General features: G+C 45.8%; 1 long non-coding RNA gene across 1 annotated transcript; it reads right to left on the reverse strand.

Moving 5' to 3' along the window:
* Positions 1 to 2,142: 2,142 nt before the first annotated feature.
* LOC141075546 (uncharacterized) lies at positions 2,143 to 6,660 on the reverse strand. The gene is made up of 3 exons (XR_012227294.1): positions 6,373 to 6,660; positions 5,660 to 5,741; positions 2,143 to 3,691 (listed from the first exon to the last, which is right to left on the reverse strand). It is a non-coding gene; the product is annotated as an uncharacterized lncRNA (long non-coding RNA).
* Positions 6,661 to 13,202: the final 6,542 nt, after the last annotated feature.

The following is a 13,202-nucleotide window of genomic DNA, read 5'->3' on the forward strand; positions in this document are numbered from 1 at the left end:
AGGGACCCAGGATGGAGGACATTATTATAGGAAGGGGACATAATGGGGACATTATTACTCAAAGGGGCCAGGATGGGGGACATGTTTACAGGAAGGAGGACATTTTTACATATACCAGGAGGGGGCCCAGGATAGAGGACATTATTTCTGTAAGGAGCCTAATGTTGGGCACATTGTTATTCAAGGAGACCAAGGATGGAGAACATTATTACAGGAAGGGATCCATGATGCTAATTCCAATGCTCCAGTGTTGTAAGTTCAGGATCTTCTGATGTGGCATGGGGTGTGTTATTGGAAAGCAAATAAAGACAGGGAGAGGAAGTTAAATTTTGGTATCCGGGCCCAGGACTGTGAGTAAATGAAGCTCATTCATACCATCTCATACAAACATGTTCCTGAGAAGCGGCCGTGCAGCTCTGGACAACATGACATGACTTGCGCACATTTCTGCCCCCCCCGGCTCCCTACATGTAGACTATGCGGCACAGCTGCTGCACAGGACGATGCGACCACAAGATCAGACTCGTCTCCTCCTGCACACTGGTGGCTTCAGTCAAACATTGCGGAGTCCTAATCCTGTTATTCTTGACGTTAATCTGTGTTTGTAAGTCCAGGACAGCGAAGAAATTAACTATTACAACACCAGAGAGATTACATTAAAGTGTGGTGATGTCTCCGGGGAACCCCATAAGGAAAAGTGTGGAATTAAAAAGCAAATGTATTATATATAGAGGATTTTTTTATAAATTCTTTTCAGCAGACATGAACCTGCCTCAAGGACTTTTATCTCTGCCCCTTCCATTCAACAATCGGCAAAGGACATGGACATCACTAATCTATTACACCTGTAAAGTTACATATTATTTGTTAAAGTGAATATTTAGATAAAGTTCAAAGCTAAAATTTTCAAAAACACAACTCAAAATCACCTGCAGTCACCACAAGAGCTTACTGTATACTGTGTGATTACATTTATGCAGTGAGATCCCCCTAGTGGTGACTGCAGAAAGGATCTTATCATGTATCTCTGTATACAGGGAGCTCCCCCTAGTGGTGGCTGCAGAAAGGATCTTATCATGTATCTCTGTATACAGGGGGCTCCCCCTAGTGGTGACTGCAGAAAGGATCTTATCTTGTATCTCTGTATACAGGGAGCTCCCCCTAGTGGTGGCTGCAGAAAGGATCTTATCATGTATCTCTGTATACAGGGAGGTCCCACTAGTGGTGGCTGCAGACAGGATCTTATCATGTATCTATGTACACAGGGAGCTCCCCCTAGTGGTGGCTGCACACAGGATCTTATCATGTATCTCTGTACACAGGAAGCTTCCCCTAGTGGTGGCTGTATACAGGATCTTATCATGTATCTCTGTATACAGGGAGCTCCCCCTAGTGGTAGCTGTATACAGGATCTTATCATGTATCTCTGAATACAGGGAGCTCCCCCTAGTGGTGGCTGCAGACAGGATCTTATCATGTATCTCTGTATACAGGGAGCTCCCCCTAGTGATGACTGCAGACAGGATCTTATCATGTATCTCTGTATACAGGGAGCTCCCCCTAGTGGTGGCTGCAGACAGGATCTTATCATGTATCTCTGTATACAGGGAGCTCCCCCTATTGGTGGCTGCAGACAGGATCTTATCATGTATCTCTGTATACAGGGAGCTCCCCCTAGTGGTGTCTGCAGACAGGATCTTATCATGTATCTCTGTATACAGGGAGGGTCCCCTAGTGGTGGCTACAGACAGGATCTTATCATGTATCTCTGTATACAGGGAGCTCCCCCTAGTGGTGGCTGCAGACAGAATCTTATCATGTATCTCTGTATACAGGGAGCTCCCCCTAGTGGTGGCTGCAAACAGGATCTTATCATGTATCTCTGTATACAGGGAGCTCCCCCTAGTGGTGGCTGCAGACAGAATCTTATCATGTATCTCTGTATACAGGGAGCTCCCCCTTGTGGTGTCTGTAGACAGGATCTTATCATGTATCTCTGTATACAGGAAGCTTCTGCAGACAGGATCTTACCTTATATCTGTTAATGCAGGGAGCTCCCCCTAGTGGTGGATTCACACATACTTTTGTAAATATATATCTATACAGAGACATTTGAAAATTAGGCTCTGACTACTTTAAAGATATGTAGAGACATTTTTATTAATGTGAACATTAACTTTAAGATTGGCTTATAATCTAAGCGGGAAGTTATTTCGGTTGATTTCTTGTTGCTTCCAAATATCACTCTGTGTTGTAGCCACAAACATAAGCGATCCTCACATAATAATAACAATGCTAGGTACTGTTACATCAACTCAACCTTATCCGCAAACTTTAAGAAAACAAAGAAGGATTTATCAGAGCTGAGCTGCCATTACTGATGAACAAGGATTCGATTACAACACTGAAAATATGGCTGCTGCCAATAGCCGATTCCCACCACCGCCCAAGTAAATATGAAAGACGCAAGAAACCAACTTTAATCTACCACCACAGCTTATAACCCCTGCACTGTTCTTGCCTCCAGATCTGTGACTTTATCTATGATATATTTGTTTGTCCCCCTTCACTGCTACACTTGCTCATAAGTGTGATGAGTCTGTGTTCGAACCCTTGAGCCTCTGCTTTGTGGTCGGCTTCTCTTTCTGCCAAGCCACAGCAGATATACCTTTTCTCTGGGTGTTTAGTTTCTGTTATCCTTACTTTAGGGTAACAGGTATTGTAATTTACTCATTTGTCTGCCCTATCACCTTTCGGGTGCGGTTTATATACTTTCCCCCTGCTGGTATTTCCTGCTGGTCTCATTTGGATGTCCATTCACACTACTGTAGTTTAAGCGATTCAGTGAAAGACCAGCTAATGTTTCTCTCTCTGCTGTTTATGTTCTTTACCCTGCACCTATCTTCTGTTTCTTTTTAGGAAGTAGGCAGAATATTCTCTAACAGTGCATACTTAATCCTTTATTTTATATTTTGCTGTTTGTTTTACTCACTCTGAGATTTCTTTTAGTTTCAGCATGTTTTCCCTTCTGTAGGTAATTTGCACTCTGCTCTGCCCTTTGGTTCTTAAGGAGGAACATGAAGCACTCGACGGCCTTTTAGGCAGCATTGGTCCAAGCTACCATCATCTAATCTGTGGTCAGGGCTATCTCAGCTCATTTAGTAACCACTACGGCCTGCGAGGTCAGGATCTCTAGTCTGTAAAGGGTTAGTTGCAGTTTTTAGTATGTTATCTAATTTCATGAGTGAGCGTGACTGCTGCAGCCAATCATTAGCCACAGAGTTGATGCTTTGGAGACAGTGATTGGTTGCTGCAGTCACATGCACGTCTGGTTAGGAAGCATAAAGATCGGCAGGAAGATAGACGTAAAAAACAGCTTCCATGAAGGCCAGATCCCGCCACCTCTGCAGGCGATCAGATTAATGTTCTTGATGTGAATTGAGCATTATACAGTGTTCTGGTTTGCGGAATCATTAAAAAGATGAAAATGGTAAAAAAACAAATCTTAAAGTAACCGAACCATTAATAATGAAAGCTTCACGAAATCACATCAACCATTTGCAGCAAGTTACTGGAAAACGCTAATGTAATAGACCATAATGTCCAGAGAATGATGGCAGCTGCTGCTCGGAGTCTCCTTACTGGTCAGTATGTAGCGCGGCCAGGAGACGTCACACTCGCTGCCTGCAGCCTGGAAAGAAGAAAATATAGAAGTGACGGCAAATCCGTAATAACAGAGAAAAAAATATATATATTGTATTTTATAGGGATTTTCCAAGAAATAATATGGATGGACTACCTGTAGGTGGGGGGCTGAAGAATGAAGGCGTCACATGGTGGCGACATTGCACAGCAGCACTGCCCATTGAAAGTAATGAGACTGAGTTGCAGTACCAGGAACAACCACAACTAGAGGTGTGGCGCTATAGCATCTGGTATACAATTAAAGTGGGATGGTGCTGATTCATCCGCTCTTGGAGCCAAACATTGATGAACAATCCAAGCAGCATATCCAAGATGGCGGCCGTCAGCCTGGAACCCTGCAATCGCAACTAGGGAACTTCTAGAGGCCTCTTTGTCTGCTACGGTATTTTACCATTAATGGACCAATAATTATACAATGCTTTGCAATACAATAAAAAAAAGTGCCCCCCAAAAAAATATTTTTAAAAGAAAAAAATAAATAAAAGGTTAAATCATCAGGAGGTCCCCATTCACATTCGACCTTGATGTGTATGGAGCCTATATGGCAGCTATATTAGTGGTTATAGCTCCCAATTCCTGAGTTTCCAAACACAGAAACTTAGAAAATCCCCCTAATAAGTGGAGACGACTTGGGACCTCTCGTCTTGAAGTGAATGGAACTTTCTTTCCTTCCTGATGACTGTTTCCTGGAAATCTTCTTGGGATATTACTAAATAGAACAACATGTTCTGCAGCCGGTTCCATGCTCCCTTGTTGTAGGAGGATGCATCATTCTGAGAAGATGACGGTTTCCTTCTGGCCACATGCAGGCCTCGCTGCATGGATCGCATCCCAGCTCCCTCCTACGTAGAGGGTTTCTTTTCATGTTAATACAGAACCATGATATGGGCGGTGAATATATGGTTTTTTGGACACAAAACTTTTCTCTTCCATTTTTAATTGCTGCGTCTTACAGTGCGGTCTGCTCCTGTACTCAGTTACACAAATATGTATTTATGGCCACATATTGTGCAAAAGTGACTCGGCGTGAGTCAAAGTCACTGAATTGGTACATGAGTAACAGCTTTCTGGCAGATGCATGGAAACGTTGGCTGTGTCCGGTGGGGGTCCAACCTTTAGGATCTAGAGAATGAAGGGGTTGTTGCAGCTCAAGGTCCCCATCACTGTTTTTCCCTGTACAGCCGACCTCTCACTTTAAGGCTATGTGCACACGCTGCGGTTTTGGCCTCTGCGGATCCGCAGCAGTTCTGCAGACAGTATACAGTACAATGTAAGTCTCTGTGATTTACATGCTGCTGTGCACATGCTGCGGTTTTTCAACTGCGGAAAAGCTGCGGTTTTGAATCCACAGAAAGAACTGGCATGTCACTTCTGCGGATTCCGCTGCGGTTTACCGCCTATTCCATTGTCCAGGTGTCAAACTGCAGGGGAAAACCGCAGGCCAATCCGCAGGTAAAACAGCAGGTCATTTTAGCTGCGGGTTTACCTGCGGATCCGCAGATACAAATCCGCGGGTGAATCCGCAACGTGTCCACATGGCCTAAAGGAATTGCATATTTGTGATCATGTCGATCACACTGATCACTTGGGAATTGGACACTAAACTATTAGACCACCAGGGGCTAAGGCACTTGTTACTCACCTGCTGTTCTACTCTACTGGCATATCCAGCTCTGCTGTTCCATTTTGCTACAGTCAGAGGCGTAGCTAGGGTTTTGGTTCAGGGGGGGGGGCGAAACTTCTGATTGGGCCCCCAACCAGGTAACCTTGATTACAACTCGGTGACACACAATAATAGTGGAGGAGAACCTCAGCAGAGGACCGCGCTGTTGCTGAATATTATTTCTAAATAAAGACCAATATTGATATTACCGCCATATAGTGAGTGGCAGATACCTGCCCTACACAACATACCGTATAAGAGATCACAGCACAGTTACAGATGGTAACTTACAGCTGACGTTCTTTCTGATGGAATTGTTCACCTTTCCATCTGGCCCAGACCAACATGACAACTTCTTCCAACCAGGACTCATCTGCAGAGATTACAACAAAGATTCATTTCATGTCTCATATTTTCAGCACTGTCACCAATGGGACTACTTCCTACCTGCACAAACTAATTACCCTGCTGATGCCCCAATGCTGAGCCGCTGCTGCTATATGTGTCCCTTTAACTGTACCTGCTGTGTGGTTCTCTGTGCCCTCTAAATTCTAAAGCAACTCTCGAAAACAGTGCCCATATTTTCTCCTCTAGAAAGTAATAGCGCCATTTGTGCCCCTTTGACAGTCACAGTTACCTGAATTCCCTATAACAATAAGTGCCCACTTTACATTTAATAATGTCATGAGTCTCCCCCCTGTACAGCTCCCCTATACACTGTATGATGCTCCCTTATACACAGTATGATGCTCTCTTATACACAGTCTAATCCCCCCTCACTGTATATACACTGACTGCTTAGTATTCCCCAAATTGTTTGATAGCTCCAACACTGTATGATGGCCCCCAAGATAGCCTCCATATAGTATAATGTGCCAGACAAGTTCACTATAGTCCTCAATATAGTATAATGCACTCCCCATAGGCAGACCCTATAGAATAATGCAGCCCTTTATATAATGCACCCCATAGGCAGCCTCATAAAAAATAAATCCAAAACTCACCTTTCCTCCTGGTTTCTTCACTGCTGCGAGCTCCCGCACATCTCCTGACTGTAGGCTCCGAGTAGTGACGACATTGCGACCCCCTGTCAGTGTTGGCGTTAGGGTCATCAGAAGCTGATGAGAGGGGGATGATGGGAGAGGGAGCGTAATGCTCCTTCTCTCATCAATGTAGTCAGCTGAAATGGCCTCCAGCCAACACAGTTGATTTTGCAATAACGGGTGGGGACCCACTGCGCCTGCTCAGGGCCCTAGCGCCTGCTCAGGGGCCCAATAGCGGCCGGGTGGCAGAGCAGGGAGATCAATTCTGCCTGATCTGCTGCAGAATGTAACACTGTCGGCGTGCTGTGGGTGGGTCCCCTCAGAGCGCTGGTCCCGGGGTGACCTCCCTCCCCCCTGTAGCTCACCACATCGTAGGATTCACTCCAACAATAAGTCACCTGCATTACTGATACTAATATATTATATCACACTAGTAACATGTCCATGCCACTAACAATCGCCATATAGAAAAACACTATTCCACAGCTATTTGTCATCAAGCACTAACTGCTGCTGTGGCACTACAAGTGCCAGACTTCACTTCCCAGTAGGAGCTCTACTCTGGGAGCAGCAAACACTAGTTAGGGTGTGTGCACACGTTGCGGATTCTGCTGCGGATCCACAGTGGATTTGGTCCTGCTCCATTATAGGAATCCGCAGGTGTAAAAACGCAGGGGAAATCCGCACACAATCTGCACTAAATCTGCAGGTAAAACGCAGGTCATTTAACCTGCGAATTTAGCCAAATCCGCGCGGAAAAATCCGCAGAGTAATCCACAACGTGTGCACTTACCCTAATCCTCTAGGACTCGCTGTCAGCCTGGTAACGGGTAGGTTAATAATTACACGCCAGCACAAACAGCGAGATAAGGTGATCGATACACTGGTTTAACCCTTCCTCTGCCTGCCAGGGAGGCTGCGCCGCTTTCTCTGCACAGCTCAATGCCTGCAGCCAGCGGTGCGATCTCTAGTTTGCACTTTTCCTGGTTTTCTCTCAGGCCCAAAGTGCAGTAAATTCCCAGGCCAAGACAAAGCATCGCCATATAGCGCATCAGTGACCGCTGCAAAGCGCCTGAAAACTATGTAACACGTAAGGAGAGCATCATGTAATGAATATTACACCCAAATAGTCTTAAGGCCCCGTCACACTAAGCGATGTACCAGCGATCCCGACAACGATATCAACATGTCAGGATCGCTGGTGAATCGCTATGTGATTCGCTGGTGAGCTGTCACACAGACAGCTTCACCAGCGATTAGCACAGCGACGCCGAGCGTGCGGCATCGCTGTGTTCAGCGCTGATTCATGTCAAAAATAGAATTAAAATAAAAAATATTGTTATTCTCACCTTCCGACGTCCCGCGCAGCATTCCCGCCTCTCTCCACGCTCCCGGTCCCAGTGATCCTTTGCAAGAATTACCGCGATGACGTCCGTTCTTGCTGGATCGCGAAGTCTCGCGGTCATTCTTGCAAAGGATCACTGGGACCGGGAGCGTGGAGAGAGGCAGGAATGCTGCGCGGGACGCCTGAAGGTGAGAATAACTATATTTTTTATTATTTTATCGCAGATCGCTGGTCTCCCGCCTGTCACACGCAGCGATGCGTGCGGGCCAGCGGGAGATCTGCGACGAAAAAAATGTCCAGAGATTTCCCAGAGCGATCAGCGATACCGGCAGGGGGGCCGGTCGCTGATCGCTGTCACACATAGCGATCTCGCTGGTGAGATCGCTGTTGTGTCACAAAGCTTGTGACTCAGCAGCGATCTCGCTAGCGAGATCGCTATGTGTGACGGGGCCTTTAGTTGTATGTATATATCCAAAGCAACAGATTAGACACTTCAAATAGTAATTAACATAGATACTCATCAATTCCCATGCTGTGTGCAGTGTCCACTGGTCCTGGAGGAGCACGCTCCGCAGCTTTCAGGCTCCTCTCAGTCAGAAGCAATCATGTGCAGAGCAGACAGTGAACTCAGCTCACAGGCAGAGGCAGAGCCCCCTGCGTCCAGGCTGCTGCTAGACCTGATGACTTCTCTGCAGCAGGGAGCTTTCAAGGAGTGCACGCTCAGCCAGGATCCTCTGCAGAAGAGCGGTCACATGACTCACTCCCTGCTGCAGCATGTAATTGTATCAGCGCGATCTACACGCCGATATAGTTACATAGCATACAGTGGCATGCAAAAGTTTAGGCACCTCTGGTCAAAATTACTGTTATTGTGAACAGTTAAGCAAGTTGAAGATAAAATGATCTCTAAAAGGCCTAAAGTTAAAGATAACATATTTGTTTTGTATTTTAGGCTAAAAAGTAATACACATTGTCATTTTTTCACATTTTAAAAATTACAAAAAGAAAAATGGTCCGATGCTAAAGTTTGGGCACCTTTGGAGATTTGTGTGCTCAGATAACTTTGACCAAGGTTTCAGACCTTAATTAGCCTGTAAGGGATATGGCTTGTTCACCCTCAATGTTAGGAAAGGCCAGCTGATGCAGATTCCACAGGTTTAGAAACACATAGCCTCCTCTAACCTTGTGCGAAAAAACAGCCACCATGGGTTCTTTTAAGCAGCTGCCTAGCACTCTGAAAATGAAAATGGTGAGGCCCACAAAGCAGGAGAAGGCTATAAGAAGATAGCAAAGCGTCTTCAAGTTGTCCTTTCCTCAGTTCAATATGTAATTCAGAAATAGCAGTTTATAGGAACAGTGGAGGTCAAGATAAGGTCTGGATGGCCAAGCAAAATTTCAGAGAGAGCTGCTTGTAGGATTGCTAGAAAGGCATATCAGAACCTCCACTTGACTGCAAAAGACCTTCAGAAAGATTTAGCAGATTCTGGAGTTGTGGTAATTGTTTTTCAGAGACACCTTATCAAATATGGCCTTCATGGAAGAGTCATCAGAAGAAAACCTCTCCTGCACCCTCACCATAAAATTTAGCATCAGAGGTATGCTAAAGAACATCTAAACAAGCCCAATGCATTTTAGAAACAAGTCCTGTGAATCGTTGAAGTTAAAATAAAACTCTTTGGTCGCAATGATCAAAGGTATGTGCAGAGAAAAAATTGCATAGAATTTCAGGAAAAGATCATCTCTCCAACCATTAAGCATGGGGATGGATCAATCATGCTTTGGAGTTGTGTTGCAGACAATGGCACAGGGAACATTTCACAGGTAGAGGGAAGAATGGAGTCAATGAAATTTCAACAAATTCTTGATGCAAACATAACACCATGTGTAAAAAAGCTGAATTTGAAAACAGGATGGCTTCTACAAATGGATAATGATCACACACATCAAAATCCACAATAGACTACCTCAAAAGGCGATAGCTAGAGGTTTTTCAATGGCCCTCACAGTCCCCCAATTCGATCATCATTGAAAATCTGTGGCTAGTCCTCAAAATAGCAGTGCATGCAAGACGACCCAGGAATCTCACAGAAATGGAAGAATTTTCCAAGGAAGAATGGATGAAAATCCATCAAACAAGAATTGAAAGACTCTTAGCTGGCTACTAAAAGCGTTTACAAGCTGTGATATTTTAAAAGGGAGTGCTACTAGGTACTAACTATGCAGGGTGCCCAAACTTTTGCATTGGCCTATTTTCCTTATTGTAATTTTTAAAATGTAAAAAATGACAATATATAATTTTTTTGGCCTAAAATACAGAGAAAATGTGTCATCTTTAACTTTAGCCCTGTTAGAGATCATTCCATCTTCAACTTGCTTAACTGGTCACAATAATAGTAATTTTGACCAGGGGTGCCCAAACTTTTAAATGCCACTGTAGCTCGGGTGGGCCCCATCAGAGCGCGGGGCCCGGGGCCACCGCCCCCTCTGCCCCCCCCTCCGGTAGCTACGCTACTGGCTACAGTACAGGTGACTTCCAGCATATCCAGCTCTGCTGTTCCACTCTGCTCCAGGTGGCTTCTAGCACGTCTAGCTCTGCTTTTCCACCGTGCTGCAAGTGGCTTCCAGTATTTCCAGCTCTGCTGTTCCACTTTGCCCCGGGTGGCTTCCACATATACAGCTCTGCAGTTGCACGCTGCACATCCACACCTAGGACTTACAGAATCCACTGCAATCAAGAATCTGTCTGTTTACAGTGGCAAATATATTCACCCCTAATTGCTAATTTGGTTTAGTAGCAAAATGTACAAACTTTATGCTGTGAATTCTCCCAATTGAGCAAAAAATGTCACTTTTAAAGACTCCTGCAGCCTCAGAAATCTGTCTACACTGAGCAAAAGTATACACACAACACTTTTGTTTTTGCTCCCATTTTTCATGAGCTGAACTCAAATATTTAAGACTTTTTCTATGGACACAAAAGACCCTTTTCTATAAATTATTGTTCACAAGTTTGCCTAAATCTGAGTTAGTGAGCTCTTCTCCTAATCAGTAGAGATGAGCGACTTTGCCTTTTTTCGGGTCGACTCGGGTTTCATGAAAGCCGACTTTCGCAAAAGTCGGGTCGAACGAAATCGGCCGATTATCGTGAAAAATCGAAGTCCGACTGAAACACGAAACCCAATGCAAGTCAATGGGGAACCAAGGTCGGCAGGGAGTGGAGGACAGGAAACACACCTACAGTGCCCATTTTAATGCCAAAAACATCTATTCTTATTCCTTAAGCTTGTCAGCCTTAATTTACTTTATAATAATAGTTAGGCATTGAAAACTGGGGGTTATTTGGCTAAAGTTGAGGGGGGGTAGGACTGGCTCCAGATTTTCGTGGGCCCAGAGTCAATGAGTGTCACTGGGCTCCTTTAACACGTGACACAATTCATGATCCTCCGATACGGCAGAGAAATAGCGGTATAGTACAATGAAAAATACTTCACTTCTTACATCACATGACTGATATCCATCTTAAATTCTCCAATAGCTCCAAAAACGGACAGTATATTCCTCCATACAGTATTATGGCCACCGCATAGTGCGCTATACAGAGTAATGAGGCCCATCTATTTCTCCATACAGAATCATTGGTCCCATATAATGTTCCATACAGTATATGATGAGCTCCACATAATGCTACAGTATATGTTGGTCCCCATGGATGAAGCTCCAGTGTATTATGGGCCCAAATAATGCTCCAAACATAATGGGCCCCATTTCTAATGCTCTAGTGTATAATGGGCCCTGTAAATGCTGCTCCAGTGTCTGATGTCCACCTTTGGAATGCTCCAGTGTAGGGTGGGCCCCATATATCATTCTCCAGAGTATAGTGCTCCCCAAAAATTGCTGTCCCAACATTGAAAACAATCAAATAAGTCTCCTCGCTAGGGAATCCCTGTACTCTGGACTCCTCGTCGTCCCCATCTTCCATCTCACTGCACTTGGACTGTTTAGACAGAGGGCGTACAGACGTGATGTCATTGCACTCTCTGACCAGAATGTCACTGTCAGGAAACGCGGAAGACGTCACGGTGGTGGAGTAGGGAGAGGTAAGTATTTCAACTTTGCAAGTGCTGTGATCCTGAGCAAACAGTGGGGGCCCACTTGTTGGTGACGGCACTGGCACAGGGCCCCTCATAGTACGGCGGTGTGTCTGACGGCGGGTGGGCCGGGTGGGCCCTGTGGGCCCTCCCACCGGCAGAGACACTTTTGCGTACTATGAGGGGCCCTGAGCCAGTGCCATCGCCCATGAGTATGCCCCCCCACCTGCTCAAGGAACCTGCACTTTCATCTGCACCTTCCTCTTTGTCACCGTGTAAGGTGGTATAGTATGTGGGAAGGGGAACCTGAGTTTCCTCTGGGTCAGATTCTGGCCGTGTAGAGTGCGAGGGGAAGGTAGTGGTCTGGATCAATGTACCAGCAGAATCATCTAGCAGTGGCTGGGCATCAGTGCACTTGTGGCATCCCCAAGAGTACGGTCGCCACTGTGGCATTGCCTTCCTCCTAGGGAGTGTGATGTCATGCTTGGGAGCAACGAAGGATCTCTCTAGCAGTTAAACCAACACACAACACATTTCCCACTCCAGGCCAGCAGGGAGACCTCTGACCCTGACTGGTGAGGAGCTGCTCTCTGTGGTCGGGAGGAGGTAAGTTAGGGCACTCTGTGCAGGGAAGGGGAAGTGTGTGGACGTGAGAAGGGGAGCTGGAGGATGAGCAGAGTTAAGGCCCACTCCTAGCTGGAGCGCATGGTCCGGATTCCGGTCTCCGAGTTTGTAGGGACACTGACGGTCCTGCAGCAGAAACCGGAGGAAGTAGCAGCTGTAAATGCTCTATTCCCAACTAAGGCTACTTTCAGACTTCAGTTTTCTTGCATCAGGCACGATGCGGCGAAAAATGTAAAAACCTGATCCGGCGCCTGTTGCCACCGGGTCCGTTTTTTTTCCCATAGAGTTTCATTATCGCCATTATATGCGGCGTATCCGGTTTTTGCCAGATCCGGCAAAAATAGCCTGTCTGGCATCTGGAAAAAACGTTGCATGTAACGTTTTTTGTCTGTGGCTAAAAACCGGATGACGCCGGATCCGGCGACATCCATTTTTTTGTATAATGGTAGCCTATGGGCGCCGGATCCCGCGGCATCCGGTTTTTGCCTGATTCCTGCGTCGGATCCGGTTTTTGCACTGAGCATGCTCAAAAAAGTATCAAATTTTGAGAAAAACACCTGCCAATCTCCACCCCCCCTATAGGAAAGGTAGAGGGCATTCATCATATTGAATGCAGAGGAGGAAGAGCTGACTGGATCCACACAGCCACTGGATCTGCCAGATAGCCACCAACCTACTGGATTTGCCACCAGCCATCCACTATTGGACATCCATCGAGCAGGAGTTTGAGTGTG

Source organism: Dendrobates tinctorius, unplaced genomic scaffold (genome assembly GCF_039654945.1).
Source record: "Dendrobates tinctorius isolate UK_male_01 unplaced genomic scaffold, ASM3965494v1 ptg000362l, whole genome shotgun sequence".
Lineage (NCBI taxonomy): Eukaryota > Metazoa > Chordata > Amphibia > Anura > Dendrobatidae > Dendrobates > Dendrobates tinctorius.